At 40.1% G+C, this 23,887-nt stretch overlaps 1 long non-coding RNA gene across 1 annotated transcript; it reads left to right on the top strand.

The window, feature by feature from the left end:
• Positions 1-23,853, top strand: LOC143692045 (uncharacterized). The gene is made up of 3 exons (XR_013179914.1): positions 1-320; positions 1,973-2,234; positions 21,168-23,853. It is a non-coding gene; the product is annotated as an uncharacterized LOC143692045 (long non-coding RNA).
• Positions 23,854-23,887: the final 34 nt, after the last annotated feature.

Genomic DNA, 23,887 nt, shown 5'->3' with positions numbered 1-23,887 from the left:
ACTGAGCAGACTGTCTGCTCTTGATCCCATAAATAATACACAGATATGTATAGTTTCAGCTGATAACCCCAAAGTGTGATTATGGTGAGGAACAGGGCAGGAAGGAGGGTGTTTGGTGTCTCACAGTGCTGCAAAACAGACCATGGTTCCTCGTGATGCTGCTAGAAATTTCTGGCTTTGTCTTCAGCAGAAACAGGATCTCACTTTAGAAGAAGAATATCTTCCTTCAAGAAGGATAAAGTTTCATGCCCCAGCACTTGGTAGCAGGTCCTTCACCTGCTGTTCCCATTTCTTCACAGGAGTACGAAGAGGAAAAAAAGGTAATTAAAGTTACCATCATTGCTTTTGCTCAAATACAGGAGATGGGGAAAAGCCTCATAGATTCAAAAGCATTTTTCTGCTTGCTTTAAAAGTAGATATTGTCATATTAACCTCACTTTAATTATAAATTGCAACTATTCTGAGGGAAACTGAGGGAAAGATACCAGTAGAGTATCCCTGGATAAATGTATTTTTAAAGGCTCTTTTTAAAGGCTGAAGAACAGCAGTGAAAAGATGATCATATTTCCTTGGCAGCTCCATAACCTACATTTTTTCAGCTTCTTCAAGTTACTAGGACTATCACTAGTACTAACAAATTGAAATTCATGTGAAGGACCTGGTTTCTTTCCCCCTCTCTGCCCCCATCTCTTCCATTTCCCTCCCTTTTTCCCTTCCCCTTTCTCCCATGTTTCTTTTTTTTCTCCCCCTTCCCTCCTCCTCTCCCGGCTCCTCTCCTCCTCCACCCACCTCTATTTCCTTCCCTTTTTATCTTCTGCCCCCTCACCTCTTGCACGTTCTCTGTCCTACCTTTTCTCATAAGAAAACATGTTGGCTGGCAAGAATCTTCCTGAAGAGCTAATTCAAGAATAAAGGATAATACTTATCTGGCCACAAGACATTTTCTTTCATTCAATTTGAAATAATAAAACATAATTTATACAACATAAATAATGTTAGCTTTCAAAATTCTATGGGAGAATTGCAGTGTGTCTTTGCTGAACACAATCTAAAACCTCTTGTGTGAGCTGATCAAATTAAATGAAGCTCCTGTACTGTAAAAGTTCGAATCTACTTGTGTGCCAACATTCATTCTTCAGCTCCATATTTAGCTTTGCAGGCAGACAAGGTCAGCTGTATCTGATTGATTCAGCTTCTGTCTTATAGCAATACCAGACGGTTGTTTCTCTAAGAAAAAGGGTGTTTTCCCCTATTTTCCTCCCACAGCAGAGCAGCTGATTTGGTCTCATTCCACCAGATGGCAAGCTTTAACCAAGGGAAAAAAGAAGGTTTTTTGCAACTATCCATTTACCTTAGGGGAGAAGGGGAAGCGAGCTGTGCTTAGTGGTTGTTTTTGCTGTTTTTTCCTTCTGTTTTAAAAAATGTTTTTACTATAAGAGGCTCACATCCATCTTCTGGCATGATTTGTAGTGTTAGAAAAATAAATCAATAGAACAGCATTTGCTGTCAGCTATTGAGTAACTGACAGGTGTCATCAAGAGAAGCAAAAAATAGTTTAGAATATGTGCTCCATCCCCAGATTTCACCTAACAGAGACAGAATCAGTGCTCCTAAACAAAAAAATGGGTATAGTAATTCCAGTTAAAAAATGAGATGATATTACTAAGCTCTCAGTGCTGCATAACCAACTCTGAGTTTTGGATATCCCCAAACCCCACATTAATCCCTGCCTTTGACTCCCAGGAAGGAGCTGCTCTGCCCTGTATTTCTGCTGTTATAACCTGTCCTTAATGCATGAACAATGCACAGAGCAGAGAACTCTGCTTGCTCTGCTCAAGCTACATTATCTTTTTGGTCCAGGGCAGCCTATGTCTCAGATCTCCTGGGAATGGAGCTAAAGTCTGCTTGTATTAGTGCAGCAGACTTTATCTGCTGTGTTAAGGTGCTAATTTTCACTCCTTCTGTTTTATAGACTGGCTGTTCCAGCTTCACAGGGGAAGCAGTTGTGTCACCAGGTTTGGCTTGGCATTGGTGACCCAGCCATGGAGCATTACAGTGGTGTGTGAGGACCAACTCTCCCAAGTCCAAGCTTAGAAATCTGGCCCTGTGGGAATGGAGATATCTGCTCTGTCTCCAGCAACAACAACTCCAGGGGACTCTGCAGCCTTTGGATTAGAAAATCTGGCACAGGAAAAATCACAGTTGCAAGTTCCTTCATTAACTACTCTTCTACGGTTTGTGTTTTGTTTTTTCTTTTTCTTTGTTAGCAGTTCTCTCCTCCCTGAGGTCATGGCTCCATCCCCTCTTGGTAACTGGGCTCCAGGTAAGTAGCATGGTAGGAGCCTCAGCAACTCTGGGGGTTGCTGTCCCCATCCCTGCAAGCAGAAAAGTGGTACCCAGTTGTTCAAGAAGACAGATACAATTGGCTAGCATCATGAAAATCTTAAAGAGTAGAGGGGAAATCAAACATACATTTCAGCTGCTGACCTAATGACTGGAGAAAAAGAGTTCCCATTTTTTCCTGTAGGTTCTTTTCAAGTAAATTACTCTTCCACTATAAACAGGTTTATAAGTTTGAAAATAGCTTTGCCTGTGTCTTTATATCTATTTCTTAGCTCTTTCTAAAGAATAAACTTCTAAAAAGTAAATCAATGCCATAGACATTTGTAGGATTATGCCAGATGAGCCTGAGGAAAATTTATGCAACAAACACAATTATGTGGCAGTTTGTGGAGTAGTCAAAACTTGTGAGCTCCAGTTCTGAGACTGAAAAATAAATACATACATTTTAGCTATTTTTGCAATTCCTTCATAATTCATGGTTTTAATCTTTTTCTCAACATCATGCGAGGTTGGAAGCCTTTGTTTTTCCAAAAGTGGGAACTCATTCTTCTGTTCTGACTCCTAGAACTGAGGCTTTACAAAAGGCTCAGGATTGATTATACTATAATGATTGGAGAGCTGCAGCAGTGCAGTGAAATGGAACAGCTAAGGAGTACAGGCTGTGGGTGTTTGGCTCTGTATGTATGCTATGAGGTCTTAGCTTGTGCTTCATTTCTCTCAGGGAGAGGATTATGGGCTTTGGAGTTTTGTACTGTGCCTGCAATTTGTGTAGGTTTTAGATTTTTTTTTTTTTCCTTTTGGATAAAGCTCTGCAATTTCATGCAATGCCTCTGCCAGAGCTCCAGGCATGCCTGGGGAAGTCATGAATACTCTCTGTGAGTCGGGCACCCATGACACACACATCTCCTCTCTCTGGAAACAAGCAATATCTCTCCAAAGCCATGTAGGTTTGACCAAGAGCACTACCCATGTCACCTTGCTTTGCTGTCACTCGCCTTACTCTCCACTTACTTTTCTGAATTAAGGGAGCTTTTGAAAGCATCACACCAAGGTGACAGAAGTGTAGCCAGGTAACAACTGTTCGGTGCTTCCATAGGCAGTTTGTCCTCTGAGAGATATGGGAGCCTCCTGCCCTTCCCAAGCTGCTCTCAGCAGAGCAGTAGTGTGCCAGCTTGGCATGCTTCTAGGTGTAAGGACAGCAAGGTCGTTTTTGAGCTGGGCCTCCCTTCTCTGCTGCTACTAAAAATGCCACTGCAGTGGTATACAGAGTCACAAGAAGATTTTTTTTATTTCTGCTCTTGCTGTGGGCTTTGGCTCTGTGAACTTTGCTTTGGTTTTCCCAGTGTGAATTAATTTAGAGATCACTCGTTTTTGACACAGAATGCAAGGGGATGAGACCAGTGTGATGATTTTGGAACAAGACCACAAAACCCAGGCCAAAATTGCCCAGAAAGAGAAGTATTTTTCCTTAATCGCATCCAGGAAGTTTGAATACTATACTAAAGTGAAAGTCCCCCAAAACCTTGAATGTATTAATGTCTTTTACTTGGTTTTAATTTTACTATTGGTCCCATATGTGAAACTCTGCTGAGTCTGAATTTCAGCTTTTGTTTTATAATTCAATTGTTGACATACAAACTGAAATAAAATCAGATTCTTTTTCCATATTCATAATGGCTCTGCAGTTCTGAAAGAACTTAACTGTAATAAACCAATGCAAATCAAAATTCTTTTCTCTTCTGCTAAGAAAATTCTGTAATAAAAGTTCAAGTAAATGTAAAGGATTGAACATCCACACAATACCTTTTCAAGGGTAGGAATAGATTTTGAGGTCATGCATCTTAGTTAAAAAAATGCTTTCAGTTCCTCTCTGAATGACATTTTGCAACCTGTAGGATTTGTTTAAGTACTAATCTGTCAAACATGGAGAGAGCTGAGATCACTGGTCTAAGTAATTTATGGAGATGAGACAACCCTTCTACCTTAAATAAATCTGAGCTTTCTTTGAAAGAATTGCTTGAATCAGAAGTGCTGGGCTAGCAGGTGGCTGAATCCACATGTGATGTTTGATCTCAGATATGGGGAAACCAGGCCAACAAAGGTATATAAAAGAGGTATCTGCAGTAGGCTCAGAAAGATTCCAGTGCTGCAAATGAAGGTGTGGTTGAGTTTTCGAGGAAAGTGCTGGGTGTATTTGCCTTGTGCTCAGTCTTTTCTGGGATTCAGCTTGCAGTCGGGCTGGAGTCAGGGTCCTGAAGTAGATGAACCTTTGGTATGAAATGTATGGCTTCTCTCATGTTATGTGATTGCAAACTTTTTCTATGTTGTTATCTGTTGACAATATTCTGAAATCTCTTATTTTACTTACCGAGATAAAAAACTTTTGCTACTGATGGCAGGCTCCTACTCAGTCTTTCTTCTTCAAATAAATGTTGTTTTGTTGTTACTGCCTCTCTCTGCCAGTGCTAAAATAAATCAGAATCCCCATCTCAATGCCTGTAGAGACAGGAACATTTAATTTATAGCAATTTCCTTTTCTCTTCATGGTTTCTACTAAACAGAACATGCTGGGTCTCAACCTGCATTTGCATTTATGCTAAATTACAAGCAGAACAATCAATACAAGTCCCAGTTCACGCTGCCCACAGCTGAACAGCAGCAAAAAAAGAAAACTGCCAAGGAAATCTTTTCCACCCAGCCAGCTTGTTACTTGTTTCTTGTTAATTTACTTTAACAGATGGCAATTAGCCATCTATTTATTTATCACGGTGGTCTTGGAGCACCTCCCAAGAGTTGTGGAGATGAAAAGAGTAGCTAATCCCTAGACACCTTGTGAAGGCAGTAAGGCAGTCCCAGATATCCGCTTCTCAGGGCAGGTCAGGACAGGCAGAGAGGGTGTCTGGGCAGTATCTCCTCTCTGAGTGCCCAAATAGATGAAGACAGGGCCTCCCTTCACACAGGACTGGTACTGGTGGGACCTCCACTGGGGTGGTTATTGCAAGCATTCATCCCTGACAACTGCAGTCCCCCTTGGTGTGTGTGCGCCTGCTCTGCCCCTCAAGGACGAGTGATCAGGCCCAGAGGGACTGGCTACAGGAGTGATCCTAGTGCTGGGAGGCTGCTGACCCTGCGTCCTGCTGTGACCACTCCAGCCCCTGAGTGACATCCCCTGTGTCCTGCCACCCACCTGCTGTGCTGCTACTCTGTGTGGCTGAAGGCCCTGCTAGATCTCTGCCAGCCCTCCTTGCAGAGCACACGGGGGAAGGTGTTTGCAGCTTTTGCCTTGGGACCCGTGCTGAACTTAAAACGAGCAGAAGAGCATCTCTGTAATCCTGCAGATAGCAGCCATATCCTGCAGAGCCACAGAGACTGACTGAATTGACAGGATTAATGTGACTCCAGGGGGTGTCCCTGCAGCTAATCAGAAGATGTTGGTCCTAATGAATGAAGCACAGTGGAGACAACTGGTATGCTAAAGGCAGTGAATGTCCCCTTTATTGTAGTTACAGTGCTAGTGATTAACGCATTACTCTGTGGGATGCAGCTAACTCTCATGCTAATTCTCGAGTTGAAGCAGGAGCAGCTCATAAAATGTCAGCTGCAAATGTAATGGCAATCACTGCTCAGGACACTTGTATTTTTTGATCAAGGGTCGTGCTGTAATTGATGCAGGTTTTGGGGACTATGAGTCCAGCTCCTGCCTGTCTCCCATGCAGCTTCTACTCAGAGCCTTCTCCACGTCTCAGAAACATGTAGGTTCAACAGAAATTAGATGAATTAATCATTTCCCCTCCATAAACTGATGCTTATAATCCTGGCTGTGATTTCCTGTTATGTCTTCCCTTCTGCAGAGAACTTTATTCCCTACTGAGATGAAATAAAATGAACCAAACCATTGTCAAAACAATTCAAAGAGCTCTGCTCCTTTGAGCAGAGGGATCAGCTCTATAGCCTACTTTGCCTGTTAACTCCTCAAACTGCTGAAGAAACAGATGCAGGAAAAATGATAGTATGTCTAATACTATATATTAAATTTAATGGATGCGTTGATTTTGCTGGTTACACAATATGGTGTGCAATACTCCTCTCTGTCCCGGCAAATGCCCCACCTTAGAATAAATCAAAATTTATTTTTGTGTACCTGCAGATTATTGGCCAGCATCTAAATGAGCTATTGAATAAACATACATGAAATAAAAGACACACAAAAAATAGCAGCTGTGAAGAATGGGCCCTGAGTCTCTGTTCAGTCACACAGTTAGACCAGTTGCTTAAACCAGTGCCAATCACACTCAAGGTGCAGCACAGCTTCCCAGAAGGCATCAGCCTGGGGTTCTCTGGTCTGATGACACAAAGTGTTTGTGGGTAGGTTTGGGACAGAGCCCCTCATAACACATCTTGATGTAGTGGGTAGCCAACCAGCCAGGGTCCTTGGTCAAACAGCAATCTCATGGTTGCTGAATTATGTATGTATGTAAGACCAGTAAGATTTGTTTATTTTGCACGTAAAGGCTTTTCTTTTTTAAAAAAATTTATTAAGTTGTTTCTTCCTATAGAGCTCTCTTAGCATCTCCCATTCATCTTTCCCCCAAAATCCTCTAAGTCTGTGAAGGAATAGAAAAATCTGTAATTTTGAAAAAGGCTAAATATGATAATGGTCATGAATGTGTTTTTAGCAGGGAATAAAATGTTATTATTCATCCCATCTTTAGCAAAACCTACTTTTCTCCTGTCTTGTATTTCTAGGGGTTCTTTCACTCATTATCTATATTATGCTAATTAGTTCCTAACTTCTACTTTCTCTTTTTCCCTCTCTCCTATTTAATTAACATGGTGGATGTTGTCTTTTGTCTTATGGCTACAATGAACAAGGCTCCTGTGAAAATGATGTTTTTTTTAAACCTTTTAAATTGAAATGGCATGAATTCAAAGATTGTCAGGCAGTTCTAGTAATTTTGTCACATGAATGCTGCTTTGGAGACTCTTCCCCTAAAGCACATTTAAAAACCCCCAAACTAGCTTTTTGCTTAGGCAGCAACTGTTGTGTGAAGGAACATATAAAAAGACAAGGAGTTAAAGAATAATTAAATATTTTCTAAATTTTGGCAGTTGCACATAGAATGTTGCATTCAAGTGTGGATGCACTCTATTCACACAAATATCCTTCTTCTAAGGTACAAAATAAGCCTGAGATACAGCCTGCTTTTAAAGATTGGTGCTAGGTTCCTGTCCAGTGTGTATTTCCATATGTAGTTTCCATAAGTTCTTTCCCCATGCAATGAAATCCTTCTCCTTACTGAGTGGGCTCTAGATATTTTGCTCCTGCAGGTCAAAGCACTATCCTAGTTACCAGGATGAGGAGGTGCTGGGGTGAGCAACCTCTCCAACCCCACTGAAGCTGGATTACTCATCCATGTGGGAAGCAAACTACCGGCTGGGGAGGACAGCAGGGAAATGACAGCCAGATCTCAGCCAAGAGGGGGTGGATGCTGATGGGTTGCTCTCTTACTTTGTTGTTGTGGCTCCTGTGATTGCTCACCCACCTCATTTCAGCTGAAATTTCCATGGCTTTGCCTATTTGTCTATATCAGACATTTTGTTCTCAAAGGCTGCTCCTGCTTCTGTGGCGTTTTTACTTTTTTGTCAGAGCTTTCCACCTGTGCATGTGTAGTGCATGACATTGCTGAGGACCTGTGGGGGATAACATTCATGCAGAGTGTGGCTGTCCCTTCATAAAATACATCAGCAATTGTTATTTAAGTTTTCACTGAAAGACAAATCTGAGCAGGTTGCAGTAAGAAGTTTAACAACAGCTTGTAGTAGATGCTTTGATTTTATTTTTTCTCTCTAGCACCCCATAAACAGCTGAAAAACTCGTTTAGGCATCTTCTGCTTTAAGTGTTACCTAGCACAGGGTGCTGGCTGCAGAGAGGAGCACCAAACACAGGAGATGAAATGCTGCAGTACGTTTTTCTCCACTTATACTGCTAAAGCAGTTGGGATTTGTTGTGAAAGAGGTCCAGGGTGAATCTCCTCAGAGTGAGCTATAGACCATAACTGCAGAGTTTCATTGATGCTAAAATGTCTGATTTCAAATAATGAGTACTGCCTTTACCAAAAGCACCAACAGCTGCACCAGTCTGCTTCATTTCCCCTTTCCAGAATCCAGGCTGGCAATCCATAAATCTCCTGGGTCTGGTGCTGATACCTTTGTAACAGAATAATAACAGAGGGCAATACTAAATCAAGGCCTCAGTCCAGTCATTATCACAGTTACTCACATTCTGAAAAAGTGTAACATCATGAATATCTATAGTGATTTTTATCACAGAAAAAGCCATGGAATTTTTCAACTGCAGAGATGCTTTGTGGTAATTCTAAGATTTGCTCCAGACTTGTTTTACTGCAGACACGCTCTGCAGACTTAACTTAATTTGATTCACTAATAGTCATGCCAGTTATAAAGTGGAGGCATTTAATTACAGTGCCTGCAGCTTGTGAGTTCTTGATTCAAAGCCCACCAAAGACAAAGGATCCTTTAAAGCTGAATGAAACAAATTCAAAGGACAGAATGGAACCCAAAGTAAGCTGTGACTACAAAATCAGGGTTGGAAGAGACCTCTAAGATTATCCAGTCCAATTGTTCACCCTTCACTGCCACTCTAAGCCCTGAGCCACTACACCACATCACCCAGCACCAGATCCAGATGCCTCCTGAACACCTTCAGGCATGGAGATTCCATCACCTCCCTGGGCAACCTATTCCAATATCTATACATTTTCCAAAAAAAGAAAAAAATTTCTGTTAAACAGTGCTTAAGTTTGGAACTGTACTTCTAATAATTTCTATTTAATGGGCTCCTGGCTTCTCCTTCCTTGACATAATTTTTTGTGTTACAATATTTGTTCCTTAATATGTAAGTACCTTTAATTTATTCAATAGTGAGAGTGCTCACAAATATTCTACACTGGATATTGGTGGATTTCTTGCAATTCTGAATTTAAACAAGTTGCTCTTATGAACTGAAAATTTTATTTCATGTATATTCTAATTGAGTTACACTTACTCAGCACTGGAACACAATGGGTATTTGCCTTCTATTCTATGTTTTTATATTTTATATTTTATGGTTTCTTTTCTCCAGGTTATTGTGTTTCAATAATACAACATGATCATAGAGCAGATTAAAATGCATTGTGAAGGTCTTGTACTTTGCTCTTTTGAACAGATGGCCAGGATATGGGTTAGTGTTTATCAGTGCAAACACAGTGAAACCAGTGGGAAAAGAGCATTTTATAGATACACTTTCTAAATATCTCAGAACTGTGAGATGTGATAAGGCTGGACACTGTTCTTGGTTACATCTGCTTTCTGTAAGCATTTATACTTGAGGAAGGGGCATGCAGGATTTCTACAGGATGCTGCAATTCTGACTGGGTAGAAGGTTTACTCTCTGCTTCTTTTAAAGACAGTGACCCGACCACAAGGTGGCATGAAGTAGACAAGCTTTGACAGCAAAATATGGTGATTCTGGTTAATTTTCCAAATCTTTCCTTATCAGTAAATGGGATAACAATGAGTAAAATGCCACATTAGGGGAGTGGCAAATCTTAGTTTTGACCTTTGCACATGGAGCAGTGATCCATAACTAGGAGAAGTAGGTGCAGAATTGGGTGGTGTAACTCTGAAGAGATTGGTTTTACCCCAGAGATTGGTGTGTTACAGCTGCTCCTTAATGGGCAATTTTTGTAAAAATGGGACTGATCAGCATTCCTTTGGCACACTGAAGGTGCTGTGGGAGAAGAGTCTTCATGGTTTTCCACATTAGAGGCCTTCTCTATTTTTTTCTAGCCTGACTACTGTGACATCCTCAACATTTCTCCAGTACTATTACTGCTCCGATATTTTTTGAATTGTGTATTGAGTTACTGCTAATCAGATGGAGGCACAGAATTCATCAAATAACCCAAGCTTCTTTAAAAAGTTATGCTAATTGTTAATGCTACCACAGTAAGGAACCACTGTACCTTGGACTCACCCTTGAAGGTATGAAGAACTTCCTTTAGTGTTGGAAGCCAGTACATCAACTTAACTGAAGTTATTTTGTCTTTTTTTATTTATGGGTTAGTAATAGCAAGTAAGTTCCTGCTGATTATTTAAGAAGTTGGAACTCTCATGATGTATCTTTAAACAAGTTTTTGCTTGGGCTTACACAATTAAAGCTTATACTTTGATTTGTGCAATGCAATTCTGCACAGTCCCAAAAGCTGGAAAGACTTTTGTATCTAGTACCTCTTTACTCTGTGAGCTGATCTGCTTGTGCTCTCTGGATGGGGAAGGGGAACTTGGAAAATCAGGAGACAAGTCTGTAGATCATCGCCACATATTTAGCTAGTGTACTCTTCTGGGAGTGGAAGGAAGTGCTTGATGAAGCTAAATTTGTTAAATTTAATTTGAAAGATCTCATGTTTGTAGAAGTTATTTGCATTTTCCATGTTTTAGAAGTAGTTCTGCTATCTTTCATACCTAAAGCCTTAGCAATTGTACTGTGTTTGAGTTCTGTAACTTAAATCATGGCAGAGATACTGTGAGTTATCACCTATTTTGCAAGGATTGCAGTTAGCTATTTTTTTATAGTAAAATAAAGCAAAAGTTACTCTATATTTGTCTGTAACACTACCTTTTAGACAGTCTGTTTCATAGGCAGTTACTGTGGCCCAGTTCCTTGCAGTGTCAAGACATGTACTTAGCATGAGTGACGTAATGGAGCCATCAACTTTCACATCATGAAACTTACTTTTTTTTATCAATACTGCCAAGGGTGAGAGAAAGTTCAGTGATTTACATTGAGTCTGGTATCAATAGAGCTGTTTTTTCAGAGATGTGCCTGTTCCTGTAGCTCTTTTAGGAAGTGGGAGCATGAAGAAGTTGTGCTCTGCTTGATTTCATCAAAACAGCATTTGATTGAGGATTGGACCTCACACTGTTTTGATAGGTGTCACTGCAGCTGAGACAATCTGGCTGTGGAGGGATCAGAGCTGTGAAATTAGTTTCTGCCTATTGATTGAGATTGTTCTGAATGCCACTAACACCCTTAAGATAAATAAATTCTCTAACACTGTGAAAAAAGGGAACAAGCATTGCTCTCAAATTTTTAATAATTATTGATGTTTCCAATATTCACATCATTGACTTACAGGATGGATTGTAAAAAGGGAAGAAACTACCCTCAATATAATGAAGAGCAACTAAGAACTGCAGAAGTCTTAGAGTAGTACTTCCTACCTGTTCTCTGCTACAAGAAAGATCTGAAATTAGGAAAAGATAGGGCAATATTGCAGTACAGATTGACTGAGACATTGAAGTGTTCCTTTTCATTTAGAAGTTGAATGAAATTATAAGGATTAATGTAGCTTCAGATGTAATTAACCTGATGCTGTTTCATAAACATTAACTCCATTAATCTTTGGACTGGAATTAACAAATGTTTGGGCTTGTAATAAAACAAAAAAAAAAAATTATCTCAGTTTTATGTCAAGATAATTTTAAGCAGACAAAGATTACACTGTTTCCTGGTACATGAGCTGTAAGAACACAGGTTGGAATGTTCTAAGAAAGAAATTGAGTGGTATACTCAAAAAATGGGATAATTGCAATCCAGGGAAGAAGTTCCCTGTAAAATTGAAACTGCATTCAGTCAAGCAAAGTAAGCAATGACATCTCCATAAAAAACACTCATATCCAAACAGATGTTAGAAAGCTGAGTATCTATATCCCATTTCCTGAACCAGACTGTTGCAGTGAAGCAGCAATGCAGAAGCATGCCCTTGGTACAGCATTCAAGTTCTTACATCAGTCCTTGAGCAAGATGAGCCCCATTACAATTTTTTTCCTGCTAGGCCATTTCACTTCCTTGGAATGTTGGATGAATATCTATGAACAGAGCATTAGGAAAAGATGTGCTGTTCATACTTGCATCTCCACAGATCTAGGTTTGCAATAACCAAAGGGAACTTTTAAAACATATTTTCTCATGTGGCCTGTTCATGCAAGAAATGACAGATGGGCTTGGTTACTAAGAGGAAAACCAGAGAATTGTGAGGAAACGTGCATGCAGACAGGTTAGGCTTACTATGAGGTGTGGCAGGTGTACTGGGACCAGTACCTCTGGAGAGGAGATTTGGAGAGGAGGCCCGTAGTGAAAGGAGAAAGAAGCCATCATGAATGGACATTTATTGACCCCAAAGTCAGAAGCAGGAGTTATGAAGGTGATGATCTAAGCTGGGACTTCCCCTGCTCACAACAGAGCATGCTTGTATCAACTCCGCTTGTCATCACAACTAGTGGCAAAGCGAGCGCTCTGGAGACAGCAAGGATGAGACAGAGAAAGGCACCGCTGCTTGAGAGCCTGATTTGGGGACTCATGAGATGTATTTTTCACAACACTAGAAAAGAAAAACTTGTGCTAAAAATAGCTAAGCAAAAATGAAAGATCCGTAGTAGTTTGTATGTGTAGTAGGAAAACATATATGTTTGGTATCAGTTTGGTATCACTGTGCCATATCTGGCTGGCACAAACTTATTAGAGTCAGGGAGTTTAGGGGTTCTTTGTCTGCTTCTTCTCTGCTCCCGGATGCAAAACAGCACCTCCACACCATGATAAGTCATACTGCTTGACTGGCCACTAGGTCCTGAGGGAAGCAGTGCCTGGCTCATTAACATAGTGGCATTTTCCTTGAAAATATCCAAACTTAAGACATGTTGCAATTTTTTGGCAAAGTACTATTTGCTAATACATTGAACTCTGGAAGAAAAAAGCAGGCTTTTCCTACAAGCAGCTCTCTGTCTGTGGAGTTCTTTTGGAAGACTGCCTTGATGAAAGCTGGGAAAATCTGGCTCAGTCCCCTCTGTCATTGATGCAAAAAGCAAATTTCTTCCATGTACCTGGTTGTTACAGAGACCAATGACAAATGTTGTGCTTACTCAGACAGCCTGGGTTAGGTCTTTTCAACTGTGCACAGCTCTCTTCTGTCTCCCCTGAATCTGATGAACTGCAGTGATAACACATCTCATTTCTTCCTGTTGGTGCAAGGCTGAAAGATTAAACTGGGCTAAATGCATAATCAGCCCCATGACCTAATGGCAGCTTCTTGCATTTTAGGGTGAATATATATGGATGTGATTTGTTTGCTCAGGGAAAGCACTCACAGGTTTCAGCCTATGGACTCCCCTTCAGATAGGCTGGAATGGGAATTTCCATGAGTAGAAACAGCTGGATCAAACTCTCTGTAAGTAATTAACACACAGGAGAGACAGTTGCGCTTGCACTTTATCAAGCCTCTTGGTAAGATTATGTACTCCAGATAATTAATCATTACATTTCCCTATACACATAATTACCTCTACTTTCTTGCTCTCCCACCTCCACACATATAAACAATTCATATGCATGTATTTACAGAGTAATTACAGAGTGCATATGCTGTGATTAAAGGCAATATAAACTGTGTATCCCTAATTACAAGAAAAAAACAACAACAAAAAATACCCAAACAAATGAAAGCTCAAGCAGGAAACCACACCACTTCTTTAACTGGATCAAATCCTTTTCTCTTCAGACTAATACAAAGAAAAAAAGAATATTCTGTGCTATGAGCCTGGCAAAAAGATGAGTGTCAGCCAGCCCAGCAGGTCCCTTGGTTGTAAATTATTTAATATATGGAACATAAATCAGAAAGCAATGTTACTTGGGACAAGATGAAAGAAATTCTGCATCTCAAAGTTAGAACACCATTTGGGTTTAGTTCCCTTCCACCAAATAAGAGAAGATCCTGCAGGTATAGCTTTGGTGGAAAACATCTGCATCCCACATGAAGTGAATACAGGCATGTTTGCCTTCTGAAAACCTTTGCTGGCTGTGTTTACATGAGGTGATCTGATGTGGCTCTTATAAAATGAGCAGCACTGCTCTCTCCTGCTGAAGTCTCACATTCCCTCATGATATTTTGTCTATGACCTGTGTGTTTTCCATGGCAGACTGCTCAGATTTCCCTCCAGAGATTTTGGGCCCAAAGCACTCCAGACTACTGGCAAATGAAGTAATTCTGTGGCATGGGGAGAGCAGGATCAAATGGATTAATTATGTATTTTCTTGGAAAATACCCTTTGGTACCTGGTGTGACTCTTGAGGATCAGCCTGCTGAGGGTCAGGACTTTGACTTGATGATCCTTGTGGGTCCCTTTCAACTCAGTGTATTCTGTAATTCTGTAATCCTTTTTGTCTGGGCTTCATGAGGCAGGATAGTAGGAGTAGTCAACAACAAAGAAAGGAGATATTGAAAAGACAAATTGCTTAGATTTGTTTCATCTGGCACAAAATACAAGCTATTGTAAGCTATGCCTGAAGAGGTCCTGGATACCAACTCCAGGAGTAGGTCAACTTGCTTTCTGGCACAAGAGGAGGACTAGGATCCATTGTCTCTATGGATGTCAATGAAATTGTTCTCTGCTATTCATACTGGGATACCACACTTATTGCTGTGGGCATTCTCTGGACCTGCCTTTGTAGAAGTGGATGCATTGCCTTGTGTTTTGAAGTGCTTCCTGTGCTAACATCCAGGAGAATTTTAGTGTGGTTAATGGAAGCCTTAATGTTGACAGACAAAATGAAGTAGATGTGGGACATAGCAGAGGAGGATCAGAAGCACAAAATCCTAGGGCTGTTAAAGAAAAAGAATGCCACAGCAGAAGATTGGCAAGGAAGACAAAGATACCAGACAAAGAAAGAAGAGAAATTAAGATGAACAGAGACAGTCTGCTGGCACAGGAGTAGGGATGGCTTTGAGCAATTGCAATGTGCTTATTGCTAGAGACCATAAAAAACCTTAGAGTCCCAGCATCCCCGTTGTGTCAAGCAACAGGGAGTTAAACACCCTGGTGTCTTACAGCAGCCAGCTGATGTTGATGGCAGAGCCTGCTACAGACACCATCTTGCGTTTTATCAAACTGAGTTTGGGCAATAACTCTCCACACCTTCACACTGCCTGTAACACTGCTCCTGGGGTGTGGGGGCCTCTGTAGCAATCCAATGAATGACTGTGAGATTAAATCATACCCTTCCTTCTTACCAGAATACTTTGCAGCTAGTGGCAGGAAGTTAGGGCTAATTCTCTGACCTTATTCTGGCATGTACTTTGTCTCTGAAGCCTTTTAAGTTAGTTTAAAGTAGTCATTACAACACCATTTCCTGTCTGTTTAAGAAGAAAAAAAATATCTCCCTGGTTGCCTGAAATTCAGAGCCTGATTCAACTTTCCTGCAGACCATGCAGCTTTGGATCACCACAGTGCCAGCCCCAACTCTTCAGTGTCTGGCCTGAGTAACAGTGTCTCATTAATTAATACACAAGCTGTGAAACGGGATTGGAGCCAAGTGGCTTGAAATTCTGCAGCCTTTGAGGGGAAATTCTGCACTGTGTAAGGCTGAATATGCTGATGATCCCAGCAGAAGAGAAAGTGAAGGTGTCTGTCTCCAGTTGAAACTATGCCTGGGATGAAACTCTTCTGTTTGAGCCAGGGAGGTAATTTAAGGTGATTTAAGAGTGCCATTACCTGAAGTGCAATTTAGCCAGGAAACAAACCTACACTTAGAAAAAGCACTTGATGATCTTTAATTATCACAGCAGGTCTGGACCTCAGCTTTCAATCTCATCAGGTAAGTGTTTGCCCTCTGATATCAGGCTGAGTCACTGGCTGAATGAAGAGGTCAGAAGAAGGAGAAGGTTTGTGCAATGTCAAAAGACAGAACATCTTCTTACAGACATCCTCTGTCTGAAGGGAGATTGGGACCATTCACAAACAGTAGTCTGCATCCCTTGAAATAAAATTCATTGGTCCTGTAGGGTCACTTGTAGCATTTGTGATGCTTTCAAAGTATTCAATAATTGCTTATTTGTTCACCAAGTAAATACATATTGGACATTGTATATATTGTTCTGTATATTTCTTTGCTAAGTCCTGTGTTACAACACAGATTTTTATTTGAAAAATTTTAATAAAGCTCTTGTGTTCCTCAGTGCATAGGAAAAGTCTCTTGCATACCAATACCTTGTATAATAAATTCATAGTGAGCAAATGAAAAAGGAAGCAAGGTCACCTTCTGGCTTGCTATGGTATCTGGAGTGAACACTGTGCAGAATTTGTGTTTCAGGGCCTTTGCTGAGGCGGTGTGATCTTTTGCCAAATGGGTCACAGTGTGACAAAGGCCCAGGCTCTTTAGATCACATGTAGCCTGGGTCTTGCTGGGGCACTAGAGCAGGCTCAAGGTTAACAGACTTGGTTTGCAGAAGGAGCAAGAGCCTCAGGTGTCAGCCTGCCCAAATAGATATCTTGTGCTCACAGCTATCCTCGTTGTCTAAATTAAACATGCATTCCACAAACCCACATATACTAACTGGGAATTATGTCAGCTGCAGACAAAGCAATTAGGCTAATTTTCTCAGTGCATATGGCATGTCAGCAGCTGGCAAACTGTTTGCAGGAGGGCTCCTAAAAGTGCTACCATTAGCCAAATTATTGTCATGGATAATCAGAGATCAGTTTCCTTACATTGCCAATGTAATGCACAGTTTGGTTTGGCTTTGAGATGGGAAATCTAATTGCAGCCAGAAACCTTTTTTATTTTACAGGGATACAGTAATAAAATAGTTTACCTATGATTGATCAAGGACTCCCTTACCTGTGTTAAATCTGATATCTGGACATAATAGCTAGAATTTATTTTACTGGTAGCAGTTCTCTAATCCCTTCATTTCTTCTGCAAAATATAATTTGCTCACTGTTCTGTCACATAAACTGTGTGACTAATGTTCTAGATTAAAACACTGCCCTGTTATTCTAACAGCCAAAAATTTCATTACAGTTATAAGTGTGATGCCAGAGGACTAAAGTTAAAAATGTCCCTTTCTTTCTCTTTCCTCTGAGACCTTCAATCCACAGGGATCGTATCCCATAAGACAAAAGGCGCTGGGCTCAGCCTCGTTGAATCAAAAGGGAGAGAAAGGGAAACGAGGATGGGAGGCATAGCTGCCTGAGCTGCCTGTATTATGTGTGTTGTGCTATTAAGTTTGAAATGCATTGCTGTGGAAAAGAGGACATTTGTTACTTGGAGTACGAGTCTTGGTCAGTTAATGAACGTGACTGGGGCTGAGGGAGCAGTGAGGAATACTTCTGGAAGGGTGCTGAGCAGCACTGAGTCACAGGAGCAAGGAGCGAAGAGAGGATTCTGCCTTGCTTCAAGGATCCATCCAGAAATGCTTTTTGGGTGCTATCTTCAGGTCAGCCCTTCCTCCTTTGGCTTTCAAATGTGGTGTCCAGTGCTGCAGCTGTGACTCAGTCCAAGCAGCAAACAGTTCTCACCTGGTGCTGTGTCTTTACTGGCATTGAAAATTGCAGACCCGTGCATTCACAATGCAGAATAGGCAGGCTGAACTCCTCAGTGTCTGTTTGATGGCATAACACTTCCTACATTTTGGGTGATGACCTGCTAGTCAGCTTACCACCTCTTGTGTAGTATTGTGTAACATTCTCACATGTGGGCTCTTGTTACATGATGGGGCGACATACAACGAGGCATCCTGGCAAGCCCCAGCTGAAGAAGGCTGCATAAATTACTGCTTTGAGTCCAGGCAGGGAGAGATCATAAAACACAAGCTCAGAAAAGCTCAGGTTGTGCCTGTAAGAGCAAGATAACATTGATAGAATAGGATTTGTGCATAGTTTTAAAGGACTTCTTTTTTACACACTGGACTGAATTCAGCTCTAGCATGCCAGTGATCTCAGTGCCACTCTTACATGATAATAATTGCTTGGGCTCCTTGAAATGGATTTGGGGAAGAAAAAAAAAATGCCACTAGGTTCAGCAGGTGTGCATTCAGCTACAACACTGTATTTGAAAATGTTGGTTTGTTTGTCATCCTGGCCCCTAGTTTTCTCATGGCTATTTTGATCTTCAAGGGCCTTTACAGTTATTGATTAATCTCAGAGTAGACCTGTAAAATAGTTGCAGTGAGTAACTATCACTTCTGCTGTAGAGGCTGCAAAACTGAAACAAAGGAATTTCAAGTGCACAAGAAGCTGAATTGGCCAGTGTAAGATCTTGGCTATCTACCCTAGCCTCACATCTCTTGATCATATCTCTGTCAAATAAGTATTCTACTCTTTCCTCCCCTAGCAAATATTTCTTTTGGATTAATTCTTGATCCCATGGGATACTGAATCCAATATCAATCTATTTTTAGTAGAAGAATTACCATCTGGAGTTAGCTCAGAGTGACTGGCTAAAGTCACCTGAACTGGATTACATTGTTCCTTCTCTATTTACAAGGAGAAGGGGTGTGGGAGGGCACATGCATAACCAAACAGAAACTGATGAGGTTTATTTGGGCATTTAAATTCATCTGCCAGCACCTTCTTTACTGGATATAAAATAAAATTCTCTGTACAAAGTTGTGAATTATACACAGAATATTGTATTGCACTGAACTGTGCAAGCAGTGTGTTGGGACAGTTAATGAGAAACACTATGAAGCTGATGTGTGATTTGGTAAAGAACCACAAAAAATTTGCAGGCAGCTGTCTTTTGTTGAGAAGCAGTTTTGCAGTGACCTCAACGGATTAAAAATCTTTTATGGGATGAAGATATGGGGAAGTAAAAAACTAGGAAAAGGAGCAGAAAAGTCAGTGTTTGGAATTGACATTTTGGAAGAGGTGCTGGTTTCAAAACATAGCTAGATTTTACTTAAAAAAGGAAAACCCTGTCAAAATGACTCATCTGTGGCTTCTTTATTGTTCCCTGGAGAATTCTGCTACCTATATGTTAGGCTTTCTGTTGTGGGGAAGTCATGAGGACATCTCACTTTGGAAGTTTTGATGTTACAGAATGAAAAACTTGAAGATGCCAAGAGGTATCTTCCAAGAAGAACTTTTAGCTGGTAACAAACTTAGCTTCTTTGACAATAACAAAACTTAGCTTCTTTGACAAATAACAATCCAGCTCCAAAGAGTTCTGGTAGTTGGCAGTTCTGGTGTAGGTGGTGTTTAAAAGTGATATTTCTTAAACTGATGCACCCTACAGATGTTTATAATTTCATCTTTCGCCTAAGCTAATGCCCAGAGAAAGCTAGTACAAACCTTTCCTCTGAGTTCCCTTTTCAAGGTTCAGGTGAGTAGTTTGCATTAGGTGATGATGAGTGATCTTTTGCAGCCAGCATACTACATTGAGTATTTAATTTCAATGTAGTATGAGTATTATTAGTAATCATGCTAATTATGGCACTACAGAATTACTTAAAGCTAACATTAAGGAAACACTCATATTTTAAAATAATTGGGGTAAATCCTGATTGGACTGATAATGGTGGAGAAATCTCTCAATAAGTGAGATTTGGTGGTTTGATTAAAAACAGTTTTCTGTAATCCGTGAAACCCTATGAAGTCAGAATTAGAAAAATCTAGATTTAAGCTACAAGTAATCCTATAAGTCTTTTCAGGTTTTATAACTCACGGTAGTCTGTGAGGTTTTTGACCATATTTACAGAAAATGAATTTGTTTGCAGGATATTGTAAAACTAAAAATATTTAAGGTTGGCAGCCTAATACATTCATTCAGATATGGTGATGAGATCTCTGGATTTAATAATTACATTCCCAGCAATCACAATTTTAAAATTATGAATATTATGCTTGGAGATAATAATGTGAGGCAGATATATTCTCTGTTGCTACCTGAATTTCAACTGGCTCTGTATCATTAAAGTCAAAAAATATTAATTAAATGCCTTTCCCTAACATTAATTTCTCTGAATACATTTTTGTCTCCATTTTTCTTCTCTTTTTTAGGAATTATCAAATGAAATATATTAATAAATTCAGAAATAAGTGTTTTATGAAGGGTATTAGGGATGTATCTGAAGAGTGGATATTAAGAGTGTAGCTGAATATAGTACCACAGGGAAAAAAAAAAAGAAAACCAGGTTTTTAATTTAGAAAAAAAGAGAACATTTTTTCTTTATTTTTTTTCCTAGAAAAAGACAGGTTTTTCCCTAAAGGGAAATAATGTCAAAGGATCCATGCATTAAAATAGGCTTTTTAGATTATGAAAGGGAAGAAACTACTCAGAGAGCTGCTTAAAAAAGATGATGATATATTGGTAAAATGGAATTAAATGTATCTTTTCTTTTAGTGCCTATTCTCTTGTTTCTCAAAAGAGTAAGAAATATGTGGATTTTCAAAAATGGTTTCCTGCACTTGAATCAGAGCACATGCATCAACTTCCTTCAAGGATCTAGTGAACTAAAAGGGTCACTCTGCAGCAAATAGCATCTCATTTTTTTTCAGAACTGATGGATGTTTGATTCATCCAGGGTGTCACAGAAAGCTAGTGCTAGAGTCCAGTTGCTGTAATAATTTGTAGGCAATTAAGGAAGTGTAAATAAGCAGCATATTAAAATAACCTTTCAGTATGATTTAGTAACCTCTGGTATTGCATCCCTCTCAGCAGTGCCACTCACACACTTCACTTGATATTAAGTGAATTGCTAATGCTGAAATTTCAGTGGGTAGAGATGTTAATTAACTACAAAGCCAGGGATGCAGTGAGGCAGGCACGGGTAAAGAAGACCTGTAGCTCTTGGAGCTCACAGGAGCTCCTTTGAGTGACATCTTTCTTGGACAATGTTTCTCACTTATTCTCTACTATCCATCTTACTAACCATATTTGTTTTCTCTGGTTTTTTTCCCCCCCTTTTTTTTTTTTTCCTCCAATCAGAGGCTGCACTTGTGGGCCCAAATGACAAGATATAGAACAAATACTGTGACTCTCAGAAAAAAAGACCTTAATCCAAACTCCCCAGCTATTGCAACCAGCAGAAATTTCCTGTTGGTATAGAAAGCTCTTTATCTGATAGCATTTTGTTTTTTCTGCTGGGACTCATTTCAGTATCTAACTCAAGTTTAAAGTAAAGAAGAAGCTTCCCTCATTCATCTCAGGAGAAGACTGCAACATTTTTAAACCAAAACTACCACAAATTTGAAAGGATATTTCTCTCTACGTTCATTCTTCGACACTTGGTGTTTGGCCCCAGATGGAAACTGATTCTGTGCTCACTACTTGGTTGCTAAGTGACCCATGCAAAATCTCTGAGTTGATTTTCCTTCTCCTGTGTTTTGACCATGAATGAGAGAACCAGGTAGTCAAAAGATGAATTTCATTCATATTCAAGATTTCTCAAAAAACATGAGAATCTTTTGCTATACTGCTTTCAGGGCTGCAAGGGAGAGTAGCAGCCTGGCTTCAAAATAGGGCTGATAATGTGACAAAGATAACCAGTCCTCACCTTCAGTGGTCTAACTCAATTTCAGAGGAGAGACAGGATAATAAAACTTGGAGGACAGTCAAAGCCCTACATTCTCTTTCTGGAGGGATAGCTGATTGATAAATGGCTGCTGATTTTGCCCATGTGTGTCTGATTTTTAAATAAAGCCTTGCTCTAGGGATAGCTGCTGAGTCATTTGCTAATTAGGTTCAGCAAATGACTTTAAGAATTGATTTGAGGCAGAAAAAGTGGGTAAGGATATCAACTGCCATTGTACAATCTAGTATTTTTCTTCAGAGTGGCTTTGACCTGTCTCTTTCCTCTTTAAGAATTTCATTTGAGCAGGAAGGCAATGACACAGAGAAGGAGTGGCAGAGGGGCAGCAACCTGTGGACACACTTGCAGCCAGGAGATGATGTGTATTCACAGCCTCAAACCACGCTGAATGGCCTGTAGCTCTCAAGCCAGCTGTTTGCAATGTTATGCTCCAGTAGGACCTGAGGATTAAAGAATCATCTGCAATGCAGATCAGATTGTCTTTCAGGGAACAGAAGAAGTCACAAAGTACAAGCAGGTGCAAGGTCCAGTCAAGAGGGCTCTTCTGTGGTCTGGATATGAGAAACAAGACTGCCACCCGAATTAACTCACTAAGCAGATCTATCACTACTATTTTACCCTCTATTTTATTAAAAAGGGCAATGAAGCAAAACACTGCCAAAATGCGCTGTATTAACAGAACATTGCCACAGCATTACCTTATAATGGGAATCAAAATTGGAGCCAAAGCACTATGTTTTTCTTCAATAATACATTGCCATCAGTACTTTTCCCTGCAGAGAAGCTGCATCTTCATGCCTCCCATGACAAAGAAGATTGTTTGGCACAGAGACAGTGTCATTCTTACCCTGAATCACACAGACCCTTTTAACCAACAGGAAAAAAAGCTGGATTACTTTGTTTTTGTTCTTTTTAGATGTGGGGCACAGCTGTGTACATTTTAGGCAACAACTGCCTGCTCTGATGCAGCATCCTGCACAGCAAGAAAACTAAACACTGTCGCTTCTCTCCTTCATTTTGAACATTGGCCTGTGCATTGGGAGCATCAGTGTGCATCTGCCTGCTTGTGAAACACTCACTGGATCATGATGCAAGTCTAGCAGTAGCCCTGTGAAAGGGTTTGGACTTGTGATTTACGATTGATATCATTCACTACCAAATCCCTGGGCACTGCATGTCTTTAAATTAAGACACATGTCTTTAAATTAAGACACAAAAATAATCACTAGTTCTGGAGGGGAAGCAACTTTTCAGCTTAAAAGGTTTATTGTCGCTATGGCTTTGATGCTGCTGTCTGGCAGGGCCTGAATGACTATAGATTACTATGAGCCAGTTAGTATCCAACAGCCTTCGCTGACCAGGTGTCTTGGTGTAAATGTCTGTCTGAAGGTGGCAGAATGAGGCAGTGCTGCAGGGTGACAGATCCAGGCTTCATTCAATTCCCAAAGGAGGTCTACAGGTGAATTTGGCAGTCAACAGTACACTACAAAATACAGTTTCATGTCAAAGAACTGTTCCAAGGAAGCAAAGAAAATTCTGTTGGTTTTCTTTTTTCTTTTTTCCATGCTGCAAATTCTCTAGATGTATTTCTGATTATATGAAGTCCAGTGAAAGTGGAACCTTGATCCTTACTAGAAAAGAAAGGATCACACTGTGACAAAGGATTTGACAAAATTTCTAGACCGATATTAAGATAGAATTTCTAACATCATCTCACTTGTATTTTCTTGCATATGGATTATGGTTTTCATTTAAATTGACATAACATTTTTTCATTTGGATTCAAATCAGTACAGTAAGAGCCAATCTCCCTAAGTATGAATGAACTTCAAAGAAATCAATGGAAGCAAAGAACCGACATACTACTAAGGTTTTGGGTGTTAGATTTTGCCCTGCAGTGTCTTGAGGTGTTTATACAGGTGTGGAACATCAGAGAAACAGACTAGTGGTGTACTAATTTTCATGAACAACAACGAAAGAAATATTTATTATTGAAAATCTATTTACAGGCCTCTGAAGTCAAGAATTGAAAAACAATGGCAAAAATATGTATATAAAATACAAAAAATATAAAACAGGTTCAGCTGAAGGCAAAGTGCATGAGAAATTTCAATGA

This window comes from Agelaius phoeniceus, chromosome Z (genome assembly GCF_051311805.1).
Source record: "Agelaius phoeniceus isolate bAgePho1 chromosome Z, bAgePho1.hap1, whole genome shotgun sequence".
NCBI lineage: Eukaryota > Metazoa > Chordata > Aves > Passeriformes > Icteridae > Agelaius > Agelaius phoeniceus.
This window is presented reverse-complemented; position numbering and strand designations above follow the sequence as displayed.